Genomic DNA, 19,973 nt, shown 5'->3' with positions numbered 1-19,973 from the left:
CACCTCTTTCCCCACTGTGGCTGAGGTTTTTCTGAACTGCCTGTGGACCTGTCTATGCAGGTGCTCCCTAACCCTCTTCTGTCAAGAGGAATCCCCACTACTGCAAATTATTTTAAACAGACACTCACAAGATGTGAATCATTTAAACTGGGCTAGGTCGTGGGACTTCTACAGGCCTGGCACAGCAGGGGTGAGGAACAGCTGAGGGACACCTCTTCACTCACCTCCACTCCAACCAAAACAAAACAGCCTGGGTAAGCATGCACTGTGTTACAGCTACAGACTGCCCAAACACCAACTGCAAACTACTTCAGAAAATGAAGGGAATCATGACAAGGCAAAAGGAAAAGCAATGTTGCTATAGAGGTTTTTCTGAAATGAAAAAGTAAGATGAGTCAGCAGAGATGTTTCCACAGACAAGATGGATAAGTGGCAGAACAAATCCTTCTGATGCTGATGCCAAAATGGAATGAGTTGTCCTCCTGTGAGAGCAAACAGACCTGGATGTCTTCTGCATGGAACTTTCCAAAACAAAACACAAGACTATGAAAAACATTTTAAGAATATAAGAATTAATTAATTGTACTGAAAAAGCCTCAATAAGAAGATCTTAAAAGTCTACTTTAGGACATCAAATGATGTATCTAAACATTTTAGATATAGCCAATCATAGATACAGAAATATTTTAAGTCTCATCTGCAGCTTAAGAATACAATTTACTCCATAAGGAATGAAGTTTCAGAAAGCTATTCTGAGAGTATTTATAAACCACTGCAAGTAATCATACTATTACAGATCAATGAATTATCAACTGCTAGATGAGCTATATGTGACTAGGAGAGTAGTTCTCACCTACTACAAATAAAGTAACAATGTGAGCTTAAACTACCCTAAAGTTTCTGTATCTCAGAACTGCAGTGATTTTGCTTGGACAAAGAGGCACCAACACACAGACAGCTCACTGCCAGATCAGGTGCTATTGCAGCCAACTTCCTAAATGAAGCCATAAGATTTTCCATTAAATGAATAATATACTTCCAAAACTGAGCCAGTGCAAAGACCAATTTTCTAATGGCAATTCTACTAGGTTTTTAGTCGTTCCTTCACACTATGTATTTTGCCACCACTGAGAACTGAAAAAAATGCCCAACTTATTCTCAAGGGTGAAAGAAACCTTAGGGCCTCTTTTGAATTCTTATAGTTATTGAAAGGACACCTTAAGTGTCAGATCTTCCAAAGACCTACCAGTACAGAATCACTTTTCTGTATGCCAATGGTTGTTTCAGCAAAGCAAGAACTGAGATTACCTCTAGAATGAGCATCATGAATACACTTCACAGGAACCCAGTTAAGAGAGTAACTATAATCCTAACTTCTGCTCTAACCTGAAATAAATAAAACAAAAAACACCTCAAGTTCCAAGAATAAAAATATGAAAGAAGTCTTAACCCAGACAAACAAGTTTCAGTTGAGCTGTGTTGGCTGGAATACAGTTATGTTGTGTGGGAGGTTTCTAAAAAATGGGCTTTCTGCAGGCTTAAATGCAGATATTTCAAACAGGAACCTTATGTTTATTCTAATGTACAACTTAATTTTCTGATTTTAGCAGCAGTGTCTCTTCTTCATAATAAAACAGAGTTGATGACATAATAAATGGCCTTTATTTAAATTTCTTTTGGCAAGTGCTACAAGGTAGCTTATACAAGTTCAAGATACAAGATATCTGTACAAGAATTTAAGAACAAAAGGTCAGAGTAGCCTACTACAATACGAAAAACCCTAGAAATCCTAACTTAAAGCAGCAGCAGGTTCAAACAGGCAGCAATAGTATCTGGTTTACACATCATGTTTTATTAAAAAGCTTTAGAAAGTCTAATTTAGATTTCCATTGGTTATGCCAAGTTTGGTTTTTTTTCACTCTAACACTAAAGTAAAACAAGCTGATGAACCCAACTTTGCTTTTTAGATATAAGTATTGTTCTACTTGATCACAATTCAGGATCTTTCATAGGTTTTTCCGCAGGCTTGGTTTTTTATTTATGTTTGTTTATGGTTTGTAAGGTTTTTGTGAGGATTCTAGGGAGGAAAGTGGGAGTTTTTTGGGAGGTTTCTCACTGTTGTTCTGTGGGGTTTTTTAAATACAGGAGAAAAATATTACAAATAGACTTCATACAAGGCTTAACAAGAACTAGTGCTTTTAGCACCAAATATCCAAGCTTGTCTTCTGAAGCTACTGAGTAACTGCTGATCAACTTTGATTTGGAACTGCTGCAACAATCTTGCATAGCTTTTAATTTAATAGGATGAACCAATGATACATAAACAATATATCCACAGGAACTGTACAGTATTATTGCATTGCAGACTTGGCTAGTGACCTAACAGTAAAGCTCTTGTTTACCTACCCATTTCTATTTAATCAATTACAAGCTCCTGTGTACATTTCTTTGGGCACTGAGAAGCACCTGGCCAGCCACAACAAACAGCTGTGGACGAATCACAAGCATCATCAAGTGACAACTTATCTGCAATTCACAGCCCTCAGAAATCAGGTCAATATCACTGCCTAATGTAAGTCAGCCACTACTCACACTATTTGCAACAAACAAACAACAAACAAACAAACAAAAAATTATTCTTGACAGAGATGAAAATAGAATTCAAGCCTTTCAAACATTACAGCCAGGCCTCAAGAACAGAAATTAAACATATTTGTTCACCAAACTATCCCATTTCTGAAGAGCAGAATGCTTTTTGCTCCCAGTACCGCAAGGAGCCACCAAGACTTTTTATAGCAAGAACCACATATTATGAGGGCAATTTTAATGTTCTGCTTCAGGGACCAATAGAAAAGATTCTATTTTTTCTGCTTCCATCAATTAAGAATGTGCCATGGTTGGGATCAAGGGTTCTGTTCCTTGACAACCAGGGAGTGGTGGTAAGCACAGACAGGAAAACAAAGTCTTGACACTTCCTTGGAAATTCTTTGAAATGCTTTGGAGAAGAAAACAAAGAGAGAAAAAAATTACATCCTAAGCAAAGCATTATGCTGTTCAAGGCTAAACAAATATTTAATGGACAAGGAACCTGCTCCTACTCTTCCATCCAGTCTACTCAAGTACTGGGAATTCTCTTTCCCCTAAAATGGTTTAATGGGGCCATCAGATAGCTTGAGTACCTGATTCAAAGTGAATACAATCCTCTCAGCTGTGCAATCCCATAGGACTGTGTGATAGGAAATTTGAATCCTGCCTCCTCACCATCCTCTATCCAGCCCCTCAAAAGTCAGCTCGTTAAAGGAGGCAATAAAGGGGCAAGAGCCATGACATAGTTCAGGAATGCAAAAGACAGACACAAATGCTGGGAAGGAGGGATGCAAGCTCAAACAATTTAAATTGCTATTTTGATGATAAATAAGGGAAAGAATAGTTCCAAGAGGGAATGTATTTCTTTTTTTAAAGTAAAAAACCTACATCCTTGCCTTTCACAGGATTAGAACATTCCAATATTGTCCCCCAAACTGACAAGAATTATCAGTTAAGAGCATTTTATCATTTACTTTCATATTTAAAATCACACACAACACCAAGATAACACAAGCTTAACTACCAAGGTAACATTAGCATAAAGCAATTCAATACCCTGTATCTCTGCCAAAGCAGTCAACTACACCTCTATGTATAATGTTACACATTTTATTCCCCTGAAGGCAGCTTACACGTGTATTTCCAAGTCTAATGTGTAGGAAAAGAACTGAGCACTAATTTCCATGCTTCACAAAGTAAATGGAGCCAGACAGCAATAGCTCAGAAGCTGTAACTGGACAAAAATGCATGTCCCAACCTACCAGAGTGTAAGAGCGTGCTGCTGGGGCACCTTCCCTCTCTGATACACTGCACTGAGGTGACAGAAGGAAGAAAAGTGCAGGTACCCATTCAGACTCCCTGCAGGAGCAGCTGTAAGTGCCAGCACACGCTTCCAACCATGTGCAATGGTAAAAGGGGCAACTGGAGGAGCCCTGTGCCCAGCACTTTCAATCCATTACTAATTATCCAAAAACAGCTGTCACAGATACAAACCAGTCAACTTCAGCAGGTACAGTGTAGCTACAAGTAGAGTCTTTAACTTTTAAAAACTATGATTTGTCCAAGAAATCTTATCATGAACATGTAGGAAAGTGAAAATGTATTGGTTTGGGATTCTTTTTTCCAAAATTGTAAAGCTAAAGCCCAAGTAGTACTGATTTTAATGACAGCAACAAACATGCATAGCCTCTAATCTAAAAACCAGCTTGGCATACATAATCTTTCACATGAGAAAGGATTTCATTCCTTCATTTTGTAGCCCTCAACAGAATTCAGAGAAGAATCAGCATCTCTTGTTGATGATCACAACCTGAGAAAGCACACCATATGCCAGTAGTTCTTAATACAGTGGCACGTTTTACACTCCATCCCTGACAGCTTCTAAAAAGTCTGTGAAATTCAACTTCAGCTTTTTTGTATCTAAATTGTCTGCAACAGATATGCAATATGAAATTAGGGCTTGTAACTCTAGGACTGCTATTAACTTAATAAAATCCAGATTAAAAGTTAATAGCCAGCTAGATATTTCAAAGCCATTTATAAGCACCAAAATTTCAACTAACTGAGCCAACTACCTAACCAAGATAAGCACACAAACTTTCCAGTTAGAACATGAAGTAATAAGCAATTTCCCCCAAGAGAAAAGCACTATGCCAACACTTCACATACAATGAGAATTGACTGTTCCCAAATGTTGATAAGTATAATTAACCTTCTAACCCTGTCTTTGGCCTTGAACATTAAACCTGAATTCATCTTGAAAACCAATTAAAATGCTAAGCAGTCTGTCTACTTTGGGACTGGAGAATAGCATTCAATCAAAAAAAAAGCACAGCACAATTGTCTCCTTATACACCTTCAAGGATCTGTTAGCTGTTTTAGTAAATAAATAAATTACATTTTAACAAGAACTGAAAAATTCTTCACAAATATCCTGTAACATTTAAGGTTTATGAAGGCAAAATTGAAGGTTTAACAGGAAAAATAGCTCCTGAGAAAAAAGATAAAGATGATCTAGGTGAGCTATGAAGTTTGATTTTGCCTTTTCATGCTATCTTTAACAACAGATAGTAACTGTACAGTACAGTACAGTACCTATTCAAAGAGCTTAGCTTCTCTCTCATTCATTCTGCCTTTTAGATTGCCTACTGACAAGGAAATCTACTTATAATTTATGTCACCCAACCTGCTTTTTCCTATGTCTGCCATTTTGAAATTAGTAGAACAACTAGACTGGCAGGAAGAGCTGGAATTCTCATTTTTCTTTCTAACTTCTTCTTTCCTACCTCATAGATATTTCCTCTTACAAAAAAAAAAAAAAAAAAAATCATGCCTACTTGCTATGAAATTCAGATGCATGTGACTCTGTGATGATCATGTTTCTTCTCATAACTTTATTCAACAGAAGAAAAAGCAGGTAAAGTGATTTCTGATTTTCTAGTGAATCTGAGCTGATGAGCACCATTTTATAGTTACCACTCAGTTTTAACATCAAAATTTTGTTTCCAGTGATATATTCCAGTGTTATATTTTAGTGTAACTTCATTCACTATTGGAGTTCAGAGTGGCATTAATTACTTTTTCTTCCCCATTTTTAGAATTTATTTTTAAATATACACAATATATCTGCCTACCAGGCATCTGTTCCATTATTTCAACAAGCTTAAATTTGCTCTTCATTTTGAAAACAGGTCCTTTATGAAGTGGCAGAAAGTCAGAATCATGTCCATGTCACATTTCATGTCTTTTAACTTCCAGGGAGCTCTCTGGAGGCTGCTCAGTTGCCCTTGACAGTGCTGTAGATGGCAGCATTTCACAGAGCTCACCGCCCTGCCCTAACCTGAGGCTAAGGACTGCCTGCAGGGAATACACTCCAAGGGTGCTCCAAGAATCTTCAGGCATTTCCACAACATACCACACATGGTAAGGAAGTATACAAACTGCTTTAATCTGAAAAGCAACCTTCTCAGATGCCTAAAGAAATGAACCATAATGTCAGTTAAACAAAAATGTTAAATTATCACAGGTGAGATCATCCTTAAAACACAGATCCACAATAAACTGCTCCCATGTATGGGATTTGAGCACACTCTGACATTTTGTTTCAGATTACCAGAAGAAAAATCAAGTTTTCCATAGTAGCCTCATATTTCAGAATAGCAAGTGCTGTTCTAGTGCAGGTGTACATCTGGATTGCCTGGACTTTCACTTGACTTGAAATTGAGGCACTTTCAGAAAGTAATTGCCTGCACAGAAAACATCTCAATTTCATGCTAAAATATAGGTCTAGTCTGTCAGCAACACATTTTCCACACAGAACCCCCCAAAAGCAGTCACTTTTGTCTGGAAGCTGACTGTTCACATCATGGCATGCAGGGCATGAGCTTCACAGGAATGAACTACCACTCATTCCTGGAAAACATAAGTAACATGAATCCAAATATATATATTGCTTTGACTTCCAATTCTCTCTCTTCCCACAATTTTAGCAGGAGTTGAAAAAAGCAAAGTATGCTACAACTCTTATGTCTTCTCCCACACATGCCAGAAGCAGACTGAAGGGCAAACTGTGCAAATCCCATATGACCATCATGGCTTCTATCCACTTCATTATGGGCAGAAAAATTACTCCATCACTAGCAAGTCAGTAGCTTTAGGAACCACCTCAACAGCAATTTCAATGCTCCCCCAGATAAAATCCATCTCCTAGCTGTCAGCCTCATTATGCATCTCAAGCAAAGGACATAACACCAGCTCCCAGGACACCAAGCGTGCCAGCTTGTCTTTGTAATGCTCACAAATCAGAATCCATAGGAGTCTGGCATTTCTATTCCTTATTAGGAAGGACAGCCTGCTGAAGATCAAAATTACTGTCTTTGCTACTCAGCAAAACATTTGCTGGCAACTAGAAGATGCATGAGACACCAGAAACAGTGATGATGAAGGAGGAACAGAAGCCAAGACACCTATGTCATCCTCATTAAGTCAGGAAACAAAGTCCAAGGCTGTCATGGAGAGCACACTGATACCCCTGCATTCCACCAGAGTATCAGCAGTAGGGCTCCTACAAGTGCTGGTCAGAGCAAATAAACTTATGCTGATAACAACCTCCCAGGACTCAGTATTGGGAGGAGTGGAGTGTTACTAATTTTGCTTTATAGCTTATGCTTGCAGTAATTTGTTTGAGGAGGGAGGAGACACTGACATAGGCACCTTAACTGCAGCTTCTCCCACACTGTTACAATAGCATGATCTTTGCAAGGTAAGCAGCAAAGTCTGTCATGCATGGGATTCAAGTACAGACATTTAAAATTTCACAACTATAAAATATTCATGCATCATGCAAGCTTCCATCACTGAACACCTGTATTTTTCTCCAGAGAAATTAAAGCAAAGCACAAGAACACAGAAGGCTGCCAGGTTTCTGAATTGCTAAGACAGCCAGGACAGCAGCAAAGAAGAAAAAACAAATATGCTGCTATTTGTTTAAATGAAAGGAGAGAGGTGTGTGAGGCTAAAGACAAAACTCTCATGGACACAGAATAAAGCTGGGATGGAGAAAAGATGTTGAGAAGAGTCAGACAATTATAACCAAAACAGTTAATGACACAGGGAAATCACCTAAAAGAGGACTACAGTAAGACAAATACGGAGATAAATGTATTTTTTTTAAATCACAGAACAAATTTCAAGCAAACATGACCCTGAAACAGGATGGCAACTAAGGCTGCCAGAGCTCAAGTGGGCTTTTGTTCAGTACTGATGGCAACAGCAGCATTGTGTCACAGGAAGAGGACAGATGCTAAGCAGGGTTGGAAAATTGTACCCATCATACCTGTGAGTGGTAATAAAAAAGCCTCATCCTTTCTTCTCCCTCACCACTCAACTCTTGGGACCCTTGACACTGGAGAAGGGAGTGAGGATTCAGTGGGAGCTTTCAGACTGAAAGGTAAAACCCTGATAACATATGCACACCTTCCTTCACTCAGGTCCTTTTCTAAGACTTCCCATGAAACTTGTTTAGCGATTACTTTTCCCTCCTCCACAATTTCCCCTGTCTGGGCTGCCCTGCTGCAGAACATGCTGTGCAGATTGCAGGTGGTCAGCTATAGCAAGTTACAAGTCATTAAAACACCATCTGCTCCCTGACAAAAACAACAAGAAATGAAAAAACACCAAAAATGCCCCACATCCCTTCCTTCCTTCCTTCCCTCCATCCAAATGGTGACAGGCAGAGGTGCAACATAAACACCATCTCTATGAAGGCACTAAACTATATTCAGAAAATTATTCTATGAGCCAAGAGCTTGCTTCCACAACATTTCCCCCAACACCTTAAAGCCAAATGAATCACAACAGATGCTACTCATTTGGCAAGAAAGACAACCCAAGCTTCTTAAAATCTGCCTTTGTAAGACAGAAATATCTGCTAAGCAAGCAGTTTATGTTTTGATCACTTACAAGAAACTTACAGTCAAAAAACCCCAACCAAACCATACCACCAGAAAAACACCAAAATGTTTAAATGAAATTGTTAGCTAACACTGGAAACTAATACATTTTTTAAACCTACAGAAATGTCTACAAAATGCCTACAATGAATCACAGTTGAAACTTACGTGCAATACTGCAGACATGTTTCAGCCATCACTTTTGATCACTATACATTCAAACCAACACCAGGTCTCTCTCCCTCTAATTTCCCTTTCCTTTTCCTGGGCTGCCAGCATAAATGCTTTTTTACATATTATATTCACAAACGGTCAACTGCCAGACAATATTCCACGTACAGAATTAAAAGGAAAAACAAATTAAACTCATTGTCTATAGTTCTTAAGAACAATACACAGTGAAGTAACACTTAACACTGTTTTCTTAAAATGCAACAAGCCTTAGCTTCCTGAAGTTTAAAATTAAACCCAAAAGAGCCAGCAGTTTGAGAAGCCTGAGCCTCCTGTTGCTACACAGCAGTACCAAGTGTCCACGTTGGTACAGAAAAATTACTGGTTTCTTCTTCCACAAGCAGACTAAGCCATTTAATCTTTCTGCTGGATCTTCATCAGCCTGATGCATAATATACTGTTACAAGTTCTGGTGAAGAAGACAGGAAGATATGATTTTTAACTGTTCTCAGCATGAGAAATGTCATGCTGGTAATTATTTCAGATGCATAATGAATTCCTGTACCTGCAATAAGAGGAAGAAGTAGTCCACAAATTATTATCCAGAATAATTAAGGAACAGAGTTCAGAAATAAATGCATGTAAGGAAACAAAAGCATGAAAATGCAGGAAGACAGGCAAAGCTACATCTGCATTATATTTGTCAGAGATTCCTCCTGGCAAATATTTAATCTATGTAGGATGTAAAGATAAATAATTTCTTCTCTTTTTGAATGAAAGCCTACAGGTGATAATTTGAAGCATTCACAGATTACAGCAACTGAAACAGTACAGCTCAATGTTGACTTTTGCCTTATCCTGTTCATGCCTCAATTCCATCTATGCTGCTAATATGGCAATTAATAAGATGGAGGTTATTTCAGTATATTTACATTAAGAGATAACACAAGTCCTGTTCATAAGTAGGTTATATTTACAAAAACAATCTATCAATCACAAAGGAAAATTACTTAAGATAAGCAAAAAAGTCCAGTTTTTCTTCATTTCATAAAGAAGGATGAAATACAATTCGATAATTGGTAAAATAAAAAGCTAAAATCTGTATTGAAGTTCTTTTCTGTCAATTAGTAACAAAAAATAAATATTTCTACTCAATAAATGGTACAACATGCAATTATCGATTTGGTACGCTTGAAAAATCACCACCATCTACCAGACATTTAATCTTCTTTTTGACATAAATCAAGCTCTGTTTAGGAATAAGGTAGAAATCAACAATAAGATATACAAGGAAACTTTTTAAGTCTACTGAAGACAGATATTTATATATAAATATATGGCTATTTAAAAGCCAAAAACAGGGGGAAAGTCCAAAAGCTTGTTTTAATTCAACAAGGTCTCTGAACACCAAAGTAGCACAACTTGTAATGAGATCTGACAGTGATCAGAGCAGAGGTCTTCTACAAATTTAAAAAGAAAGCCAAGCAAAACCAACAAAAACCACGCCCTCTCAGACCACAGGCCTCATTTCCTTACACCAGTTCCTAGTTCAGTTAAGAAGAAAGTATGTTTCCCTGCTCCAAGCTGACAGCCAAACAGAGCTGATGACACTGAAAAAAACCTGATTATTGAGCTTCAAAGAAAAATATTCTGGTTAGTGCATGGAGAGGAATATTGAGCGGTGTTCTTTGAAGCACTGACAGTAAGTGGATATAGTTAATATTTAATTAAAGTAGCTGCCATGGTACAGATCCATCTGTACACTCAGGTTTATTTCTCACCAGCTTCTCCTTCACTTTATAGGGCAGCTCATTGCATTCTACCTTGATTAGAACCTTTAAGCCTTCTGCTCAGTGCTCCTTTGCCTAGCAGACTTTTTTTTTATCAAAGGAGACCAATTCTCATGAAGGAAGAACATTTATTCTTGTTGAATAAAGAGGTCTTAATTGCATCTTAAAAATTCTGCTTACGCTCAGTAATTTTGTGCACTATTTAAATAAATGGAATTGTCATTTCAGTAGGGGAAATGCTTTCTGCTTGCCAGTTTCACAGGCCTCAAATCCATGCTTTCCTCTGGTGACTTTCTTTCCCAGGACCTTTAATGTAGCTGTTTGCATTAAGGCTTATCCTGAGCATTTTCAAGGCAGCACAGGTTTGTAACAGTTAACTACAATCCTGTTTCCAAGCTAGAATCAAGGTAATGTTTTTAATAACAGCAAGCAGTAAATCTTTACAGGTAGCTTAGAGTGGGGTCCTTAATTCTGTGTACAAAACAAGATCCAAATGTTAGCTTATTGGCTTCTCTGCACAAAGACTACATTTTAATTACTGATGCAAAATTACAGAATTGTGATTTCAGCAGAGGAAATTTGTGTTGTAACATAAATCTTCCAGCCTCTGAGAGATCATAACAGACAGCCCAGCAAGACCCTTAGTGTTAGAATTGTAACTTTTCATGTATTGTGCAGATTCAATTTGTATTTTTTTAGACACTAACTGAAGCAGAGATACTTTCAAAGTCTGCAATACAGAGAAGCAAACTTGCTTGACTTACCTATACCAAAAACTTTTTTTTTTTTTCTAAAGGAATTTGCAAATAAAATGAAAGACTGCAGGTCACAGCTGCTGTGTTAGGCTGAAGACCTAGCTGGGAGCCCTGCACTGAGAATTGCCAGCTCACAGTTTACAGGAGGTTATCTCCTTCTCATGTATTGCTAGGACACTCTTACCTATGCAAATATATACATGCACACATGCAAATTATATTCTACAGGTTCAGCAAGTCCTTGCAACAAAGCAGATTCTACATAGGCCCTGTATCACATCCAGACAGCACACACCACTGTCTAAGTAACATGGGCAAGCACATCACTTAAGGAAAAGAAAAAGATAAATCCTCCTCCAAAGTAGTCCTCCACAGCAGCTGATCCATCTGGAGAGAATATAAGGGAATTGTCATGCCCTCTTCCAAAACTGTGATCTCCTGAAAAACAGCTAAAGCCACAGTCAGTCAGATGGTGCCTAGAGCTACAAGAAATCAGACAGAAAATTCCCTTCAGCCCTTTAATGGTGATTTTTGTAGGAGACCAAGGCAGAAGACAGATGGTAAGTATCCAGTGAAATTGGAACAGATAATATAGCTGGAACTGCATATAAAGTAGACAGGCCATATCTCACATGAAAAAGCAGCAATCCCAGATGTCTTTTCCTCAATAAAGCTAGCAGAAGGAGGCCCTCACCATCCTACTAACACAGACAAAAATAGAAGAGAAGCAAAAAGGCCACCTCAACATTGGCAGAGCAGCTGCTATTAGGTTAGGAAAGTGATGCAAGTGGTCTTCACTCACAAAACATACTCTTCCATTAGTAATGTGCACATGACATGCACTTTAAGTATGTTAGACATCAGCTACAAAGCATGGCCAGATGTTCAGTCACACTAGATTAATCCTATCTGCTACTTCAGGTAACAATTTAACAGTATTCTTCAACCCTCCTACCTTCTCTCTACTGCATATTACCATAAATTTAGTGACATTGCTTGAAATGGAAAAGCATATTAGCAGGGACAAAAATCAGAAGCCAATTCAGCATTGTAAGGTTCCCCCATAAGAAATGGAAAGAGGAGAGCAGCAGATTTCTTATTCAGAGAATCAATCATGATCAGCCATCCAGAGAGCTGGAAAATATGCAAGTCTAAAACCTAATAAAGATATGGAAATTTCTCTTTGTAGACCTTGTACTTTACCTGTCCAATACGAGACCTAAATGACTTCTCCTGTTGCAGAGACCTCTCTTTTTGTCTCCCAAAGTGGAAAGAGGGCATTAAGAATAAGGAGCATTAAGAGAAAAGAACATGTCTGCATTATCTTCTAGTTAGTTACTCAACTAGTCAGTTACTCAACTGTACAGTCATACCAGCAATATTTAACACGTTTTGCAAAATTTTATTGTCTGGCATACTATACCCAGAATAAATGGGTGGTGGCTGTATAGTACACATAACAAATCCACTGAGATGAATCAAAGCCAAATTTTCCCTCCATTTGGCCCAGGTTTACAGTGCAGGCTATTAATCAAGTTTAGCTGGTGTACAACATCTCCCTGTGCCAATATTGTTCAGAAGGAGAACAAGCTATTAGAAACAATGAATTGACACTGAGCTGATGCCAATTTGTGGCCCAAGTCTACAGAACTTTTCATTTGCAATTTTTCCTCCAATTGCACTAGCTGTTATTTGACATCTTCAACAAATATTTTTTAAGATTTTTTGTATTTAACGCTGTATCTAGACAAACTTTGTTTCCTCTAGACTTAGATTAAACACATTCATAATTACTCAAACACTCCTTGCTAAAAGAAGCAATAGCCCCTTAGAATGGTCTTTAGGGGCAATGTAAGTGCCACTTCCAAGTCTTGTCATTTTCGTCTTGTTAATGTTTCAACTCAGACTCACTCCTCTATTTCTGGAACTGGTATACTAGAACAGTTAATACTTCCTTTAGGTAACAACCTGATGTCTTTGGCTACTTTATTCCATATTTATGCATGGACTATGTATTAATAAAATCATTGTGTTTCAAGTACTTAAAATATATATCCTTTTTTTAAAGTCCAATAGTCCATCAAAAAGTACAGTACAGCAGCTTCCAAGACGTGGGAAAATGACAGCCCTAGCATTAGTCATAATAGAGTATTCAGCTTCTACCAAAAAATTAAATTATACATCCACCTATTAGTGGAAAAAGAGCCCTTGGTTGACTTAACAGGTACTCTTTACCTGAAAATGACCAAGGCTTGAAACAAAGCAGCTCTGGGGGTTAGCACCATCTCCACCTAGCACCACTCCTACAATTTACATCTAATTGAGCTCCCAGTTGTAACTCTGTGGAGCCAGTGTTCAATACAGCACAGAACTGCAGTTTCATGTTCAGCAGCCATGGTGTAGGTGGCAAGGAGTCAGCACGACTGACATGTTCTACACAGGAAGCACAAAGATTATCTGTGCCTGTCTACAAAGCAGGAGATGCACCAATGTTAAACTGCCTAAGAACATACACATGCCTACATCAAGAAGATGAGCTGCCTCATTTCCATACAAAATGGAAAATTCCAAACTGAACCCCCCTCCCCCCACGTGTGAGGGTGGGGATGAGGGAGAAGAAAAAGCTAAGTGGTTCACTCTTAATAAGAAAGTCAGGCCCAAGTAACATAGACTGCATTATATGCATTGCCACAGTATCTCTGTTTAGACCAAAACACTTTCCTTGCGTTATGTAATCAATTGCACTACTCTAAATGGAGATCTAAACTGGCTCAGTTCCGTTCAGAGACACAAATAAACTTGTTCTTGTGATTGCCTTCCACTGGAAAAAGCACTGAAAGAAATATCACAAGAGCTCTGATTACATCTAAAGCCTCCTAACAGAGCTCCTATGAGACAAAGGTAAAGTCATGCAGGGCAAGAGACTAGTGACCTTCTACAGCCATGTTAAATATTTGTTTTCCTATTTGTTACGTACTCTGAGTTTCAGACTGAAACTCTAGCATGTTTCAGTCCTTCTCTTGGACTAGTTCTCCAGTGAGGAACAATAGCAAACCCACTCTCCTGGTACAGTATGGTGCTGCTGTGAGTCCCAGAGCTGAGAAACAACAAACTGCAGTTTCTGCAGACCCACTGCTTTAATGCCTAAACAATATCCCAGCTATCTCTTCATGCTAAAGAACAATATTTGACTAACGCAGCACAAAGGTTCACAAGCTGCACCAAAACCTCCACTGCAAATAAACTGCCTCCTCCTCTCCTGGCAGCACCAGCACATCCCACCACACAAAGAACAAACACCCCAGCCTGCTCCTCTCAACCACCCCTCCCCATGCACATCGCTGGGCTCTCGGGCAGCCACCTCTGAGACGAGACTGGAAGGAACAGCTTGCACAGGGAGTGGCAATTGGGATTTATTCTCAAAGCTTCATGTGCCTGTGAACGGTATTTTTCCCTAACTCCAGTCATACACTCTGCAGCATTTTCATGCCCTGCAGAAACAAACCACAATATATGGCCTGCTTTAAAGAAAAAACAGTGACCCATAAGCAGCTATTTACATCAGAACTAAATATGCAAGAATAAAGGAAAAATATGCTACTTAGTACTGGACAGAGTTTACATCTGTCACCATACCAAGTGATCTTTTCTACTACAGCGCAACCAGAGCAGGGAAAACTACTGTTTTGAGTTTCTCAGTTCAGCACCATTTCAGAAGCATCGATTCACATATTTACAGCATTAACACAATAATTTTTAAAACCTGCAAAGATTGCAGGACCACAAAATATGAATATATTAACTTAAAAATTAGGTCAATGCAGTATTGAAACAAATGCCACCCATCCTTTACCTAATGAAAGTATTCACTTTGCACATAAAGGATGCTTTTTACTACCATGTCTTAGAAGTAATTAGAAAAAAATCCACATGGAACTTTAAGCAAATGAACTTGCTGTGTTCCTGGCCAAGTGTTTCATGAATCTTAATACATCACATTTCAGCTTTAGAATAAAGGCGGGAATCTTTCACAATTCATGAACTTGACACCAACTAAATCTATAATTTATTTTCACAAATCTTGTATCAACAATATAGCTCTCTTTTTATGTATCACCATCCAGTTGTAAGTAATAAATTGTCTTAACTCTCCAAATCATCTGTAACAAATACAACGTCTAAAGACCATTTTTGAGGAAAAAGATGCCAATCACTGAGACATGGCCCGCTTAGGTAGTAAGAAAAAGATCAACTGCACATGAGACAAAGCCAGGTTTGGAATGATGCTTCTGCTACTTGAAGAGTCATGTAAACCATTAATGGGTGTTACTAATTACTCTGAGGTGGAATGAGAGGTGAAAACTACCCTTTAATTTATTGAGCTTTGGGAATGCTTAAGAATAGATAAATAATACCCAAGCCACAGTCAGGGACCCAACTTGGTTTACTAGACCACCTGCTTAAAGACTATTATTGGCTTTAAACATGTGAATTCTAAAAAGCCCCACTTATTTTCTCATGTGTAATTCCTTAAATAGCTAGAACTGTCAACCAAAAAAAGTCTCCCTACAATACACATGCTTCCCTAAATTAAGCAAGAACACTCAATAAAATAATTTTTTTTCACATGTTTAAATAACCAGTATTATACCTGCACTTCCAAGTCCAAGCCTATTCAAAAGAAACTCACTGGTCTTTTGAAATAACCTGCAAAATACCATGGCTTCTGTTTGCAGGCAAGAAAAAGATAACTCTGGAAGGAAACATGCTGTTTTTCCTTATCTCAGCTCAATAGTCATATTAACAGCTTCTGCAGTACTGCAACAAAACACTGGGTGACAGGATTAATGCACTGGCAAATGACTGAACATACAGATAGTGTATGAACTAGCTCAAGCCCAGATGCAATGAGAACTCTTTCAAATGGATGAATGAATGGTTAAATGAAAAAAAAAAAAAAAGGAAGATCAGATACACACATTCCCATACGGTGTCAAAGTCACTGTAACCTCAAGAACGTCTTGAGAGACAGATGTAGCATTTTTAGTGGATGAATGATAAGTGCTGTACTCTGTGCTGAGGGAACAAGCTGAGATAAAACCTCACATCCACAATTAAAAGTGTGAAGAAAATTAGGTTTATTTATTCCTCTCCTAGCACCAGAAGTCCAAGCTATTTCCTCAAAGTGAAAATCTGACTTCCCAAATGCCTCCTACCATCTGTCAAACAGTTTTAGCTGTTCTCAAGAAGCTTCTTATGCTACTACACACATTACATCTGCAACAGATTTCCTTCTTGTACAGTACAGATGGGATTAAACACTGTTTTATAACAAATATAGCAAAATACTGCTCCAGATTTCAACTGTGTACAATCCAGAACCAGTCACTCTGAATAAAATACTTTTAACATATCTGATACTAATCAGTGGCCTATTATGAGCACTGCTTCCCCAACTTCACTTGCAGCATTTATAGCGTTCAACACTCTATACAGGCGTTCCTTTTAAAAGCCAATGTCAGCCATCACAAGCACCATCATGGTCTGAAATTACCAAAATGAGACAAATCACCAGAAAAGCATGCAATTTGCTGTTCCCACAAGCTGGACAAGCATATGTTTTAAGACAAAGCTACACAGAGCTGCTTCTACTGCATCAAAACTGATGGGAGTTTCTCAGGCAGAGAAACTACCTCCTTCATCAGAAGCTAATTTATAAAAACGGACCCAAATCAATGCAGATTCTTTAAGTCCAAGGTCCAAATTAGTCCACAAGGATGCAACAATGGATCTCCTCTACCAGTTATCAATACCATTAAGTATTTTTCAAAGTCAATAACTCATCTTTTCTAGTTTTTAGTTACTAGGCCTTCTAGCACCTAGACAACTTGTGCAAGTCACACTTGTCTCAGTATTTGTTCACACATTCTCAAGAGAAGCAAGAGCCTTACAAAGCCCTTCACATGGCTCCAGCTTTAAACTCAGAGCATGATTCTCCACTTTGCAGAGAGGTGGGAGAGGCGTAGGCAGCAGATGGAAGGAAGGGAACTATTTACCAGCTGAAGCTAAACATAGAGAATATCAACTTTACCCAAAAGACAGGAGAACAGCAAAATAATTGCTCAAAAAAATTTCAGAGACAGTCCTCTAAAATGAATCAAAGGCATTGGGAAAAACATTTTTTGTCGCTGTCGGGTTTTTTGTTCAGCTGGGTTTTTTCAAACAAAACAAAAGACCAAGACTGTGCCCATCATTTCTTCTGTCTTGAACAACATTTACTTCTGAACTTTATTACCATCAACCACCTGTTCTAATAGTAGATGATTATAACTGCTGTCTAACAAACCAGAAAAGATTAACTAATTCAACATCATTATGACCACATCAGAATACTGAAAGGGGGGAAAAAGAAAACGACACAGTAAATGCAGTTAACTCAGGAAATCAACTAAAGAATCATTTCCCACTTAGAAGCAGTATTTTTAACTTCCACACCAATTCACCAAAACAGCCTAGGCAATGAACCACACTGCTTCACCCTTTCTGTGAAAACAGTGACTATACAAACACCTCCCTCCAAAAGCTTTGTGCCGCTGCTCCTCTGCTTCCCAACTGTACATCTGCTGTAGAAGCAAGATCTTCATTAACAGCATAGTCTACTATGAAACACAATTTACCTGACCAAGAGGTTCACATCACAGTTCAGAGAACAGGATCATCAATGTCTGTGTTTATGCTACTTTAATTACATTGCATAGACTGGAGAAAAACCCACACATGTTGTGAGTAAAACCATGCTGTTTTCTACAACTATCACTATTTCTTCACTGAAGGTCTCTTTTTTTTGTTTTCCCTCATAATTCTATGTTTTGTTGAACAATAAAAGCTGTTGTTCTGTGTTTAATCATAAATTTGAGTAATGTAGATGCATGATGCATGTTCATTAAAAAGAAACTAACAGAACTAAAACAAACCACATTGCTTGGTGCATTAGGAAGTTTTAAGTATACGACATTAAGTAAATTCTCCAACAAATTTATTTTCTGTTCTGAAGCAGAAGACCAAGAGACCAAGAGATAACTTATCTGGCAGCCTAAAGCAAGAAGAATTACACAGCACAGGAAGGGAGAAGGGAGAAAAGGCCTTTAGAAAACTCTGCTGCATGCTTCAGGAAACAGAGTTTGTGGGAAATGCACTGGGGAGGGAGGTGGTAAAGCAGTAATCAGTGAAGAGATGAAAGCCTAATAATTGACTCAACACAGTTCATTAAAACTTGGCTGAGTGTCCTATGCAAAGATTTACTGGACGGAGAGGAGGCTGGAACACAACTTCACAGAATACAAAGTATGCATAGTTTCTTTACTAGGTAGCTGCACAACCATTTATTTGAAAGTGTAACAGCAGACCAGACAAAAGAAAATGGGTAAGTGCTGCATCGCCTCAGACCCTTCTCGAGCACGTTAACAGATTTTAAGAAAAGACAATCTAAAAATAAGCCATCTTCCGTAAACTTCCCTTCCCTCCAAATTATTTTCCTTTCGTTTCTGCATCTTATTTCTCTTTGGAGCAAGCAAACCACTACTTAAAAGAACAGGACGACTGAAGTCTGACTTTCTGTTTCAGTTCAGCTCCCCATAAAAAGTGTACGAGTCCAGCATTGTTTCCTGCAACATCAGAAAATTCCTGCTATTGTAAAAGTTAACAAACATCCACAAGCATTTATAGAACAGAGTTTGAGGTACTCTGGGGCAGAGATATGAGCTGGACAGACCTTTACTAAAAAGTCATTTTTTAACTAATTTGACAAAGCAGCGTGTTTAAAAGGAGTTCTTTTCCATGACCCATGATTAAAGTAGAAAAAGGATTTTGTCTTGCTAGGTCTAAGCTACATCAGCCTTGAAATATTTGGTTTACTTACGACATGATTTTTAGAGTCTTTTCCAAACTAAATGATTCTAAGATCTTCACAACTCTAGAATAAAAAAAAAGAAAACAAAGAGGAGCCAAAGGGTCCACAAGTGACCACAATCACACATCTCTTTTTTTCCCAACTAGTTTCAATTCTGAAGTAGACACATCAAATCAGCATCTGGAAAGGAGGGCTCTACGGCCAGGTTTTGGAAAGTTGTATAATCACAAAACAAATTACTTCAAAACTCAGGAGTTTTGACTAAAAGCTAGTACTTAGCTAAAACAACAAGTGATCTCAGAAGTTTGCAGGGAATTCGAAAACAAAACAGCGCACAGAAAATTTCCCCAGTCCCTTCTACAGTTACTTGATAGCCAACAATGCAACTATGTTCTTCTCATATTTTCCACATCATTGAAAACCAGAACTGTATCAACTCTAAACTCTCACTCAACAGACCTGACAAAGACAAGCGGGAAGCCCTGCTATTTACACAGTTCTGTTGCTGCCCATTATGCCCACTGTAGACTAACAATTGGGTACTATCTCCTGTCTTTTCCAAACTTCAAAACTGAGGTTGATAATTAACGAGCATTAGCAGAGTCCCGATTGCACTTAGGTCGATCAAATAGATTTACATTTCCTATGATTAAGTTGAAATGACTGAAGTTATGAAAGTTGCCAGATGAAAATCAACTCTTTTTAAAAGGTATTCTGATCTCAGTCCCAAGAACTCTGTTTTGGACAGTGGAGGCACGAAACACGTTAGAAACAGTGACACGCTGAACTGATGGCTTTCCTCCTTTCAGGA

At 38.3% G+C, this 19,973-nt stretch overlaps 1 protein-coding gene across 2 annotated transcripts in view; it reads right to left on the bottom strand.

Moving 5' to 3' along the window:
* The window catches only part of OSBPL8 (oxysterol binding protein like 8), an 89,350-nt gene that overhangs the window by 68,490 nt on the left and 887 nt on the right, over positions 1 to 19,973 (bottom strand). The window lies entirely within an intron of this gene.

This window comes from Agelaius tricolor, unplaced genomic scaffold, assembly GCF_023055355.1.
Source record: "Agelaius tricolor isolate 1412-34295 unplaced genomic scaffold, bAgeTri1.0.p SCAF_3, whole genome shotgun sequence".
Lineage (NCBI taxonomy): Eukaryota > Metazoa > Chordata > Aves > Passeriformes > Icteridae > Agelaius > Agelaius tricolor.
This window is presented reverse-complemented; position numbering and strand designations above follow the sequence as displayed.